At 48.0% G+C, this 2143-nt stretch overlaps 1 non-coding gene across 1 annotated transcript; it reads right to left on the reverse strand.

Annotated features, from left to right (window-relative positions):
• Positions 1 to 726: 726 nt before the first annotated feature.
• Positions 727 to 802, reverse strand: trnaa-ugc (transfer RNA alanine (anticodon UGC)). The gene has a single exon. It is a non-coding gene; the product is annotated as a tRNA-Ala (tRNA).
• Positions 803 to 2143: the final 1341 nt, after the last annotated feature.

Here is a 2143-nt window from a genome sequence, read left to right on the forward strand (position 1 = left end):
CATAACCTTGTCTCAGGATGAAACCTCGTATTTAAATAGGACATTTGTTTACCGCTCTAGGGAAGAGGGTAAACATTCTGGCAACATGGGCTGAGCTAAGTAAGTCACAGACTGGGAAGAACAAAGGTAAACATATGAACACGGTTGAGATCTCATACGGTCATGATGCAATATAATAACCTTGCTTTAGATTGAACTAATTCAGTCAAATAGAAAGACATTCATTCAACACCTATACAGGCAACAAGATAAACAGAACATTCTTGCGACGCGGGATGTGTAAGTCCCACAGGGAACACCAGCTGTAACATTATGGACAAGGACGGGTGGATTCAAACCGTCATGAGGCTTTAGCATAACCTTTTTTCAGATTTAATAGGAAGACATTCACTAACAGCAAGGTTAACATTACTCTCCCAGGGTGAGGTGTTGAAATCATAACAGGATCCTGTCACCACAGTACAAGACTGACAATAGTGATGTCACAGAATTAGTGTCCCCATCGTTACCTTTCATCTCTGAGGTCCTAGAAGACACAGAGTCCACTACTATTCTGCTACAGAGCACACTGCTATTCTGCTGCAGGTTGCTACAGAGCACACTGCTATTCTGCTACAGAGCCCACTGCTATTACTTACATTTACATTTTAGTCATTTAGCAGACGCTCTTATCCAGAGCGACGTACAGTAGTGAATGCATACATTTCATACATTTTTCCTCCGTACTGGTCCCCCGTGGGAATCGAACCCACAACCCTGGCGTTGCAAACACCATGCTCTACCAACTGAGCCACACGGGACCTATTCTGCTGCAGGTAGCTACAGAGCACACTGCTATTCTGCTGCAGGTAGCTACAGAGCACACTGCTATTCTGCTGCAGGTAGCTACAGAGCCCACTGCTATTCTGCTGCAGGTAGCTACAGAGCACACTGCTATTCTGCTGCAGGTAGCTACAGAGCACACTGCTATTCTGCTAAAGAGCACACTGCTATTCTGCTGCAGGTAGCTACAGAACACACTGATATTCTGCTGCAGGTAGCTACAGAGCCCACTGCTATTCTGCTACAGAGCCCACTGATATTCTGCTACAGGTAGCTACAGAGCACACTGCTATTCTGCTGCAGGTAGCTACAGAGCACACTGCTATTCTGCTACAGAGCCCACTGATATTCTGCTGCAGGTAGCTACAGAGCACACTGATATTCTGCTGCAGGTAGCTACAGAGCAGACTGCTATTCTGCTGCAGGTAGCTACAGAGCACACTGCTATTCTGCTACAGAGCACACTGCTATTCTGCTGCAGGTAGCTACAGAGCACACTGCTATTCTGCTGCAGGTAGCTACAGAGCACACTGCTATTCTGCTACAGAGCACAGTGCTATTCTGCTGCAGGTAGCTGCAGAGCACAGTGCTATTCTGCTGCAGGTAGTTACAGAGCACACTGCTATTCTGCTGCAGGTAGCTACAGAGCACACTGCTATTCTGCTGCAGGTAGCTACAGAGCACACTGCTATTCTGCTACAGAGCCCACTGATATTCTGCTGCAGGTAGCTACAGAGCACACTGCTATTCTGCTACAGAGCACACTGCTATTCTGCTGCAGAGCCCACTGATATTCTGCTGCAGGTAGCTACAGAGCACACTGCTATTCTGCTGCAGGTAGCTACAGAGCACACTGCAATTCTGCTGCAGGTAGCTACAGAGCACACTGCTATTCTGCTGCAGGTAGCTACAGAGCCCACTGCTATACTGCTACAGAGCCCACTGATATTCTGCTGCAGGTAGCTACAGAGCACACTGCTCTTCTGTTGCAGGTAGCAACAGAGCACACTGCTATTCTGCTGCAGGTAGCTACAGAGCCCACTGCTATTCTGCTACAGAGCCCACTGATATTCTTCTGCAGGTAGCTACAGAGCACATTGCTATTCTGCTGCAGGTAGCTACAGAGCACACTGCTATTCTGCTGCAGGTAGCTACAGAGGCCACTGCTATTCTGTTGCAGGTAGCTACAGAGCCCACTGCTATTCTGCTGCAGTTAGCTACAGAGCACACTGCTATTCTGCTGCAGGTAGCTACAGAGCACACTGCTATTCTGCTGCAGGTAGCTACAGAGCACACTGCTATTCTGCTGCAGGTAGCTACA

Source organism: Salmo salar, chromosome 16 (genome assembly GCF_965601325.2).
Source record: "Salmo salar chromosome 16, fSalSal1, whole genome shotgun sequence".
Taxonomy (NCBI): Eukaryota; Metazoa; Chordata; class Actinopteri; order Salmoniformes; family Salmonidae; genus Salmo; species Salmo salar.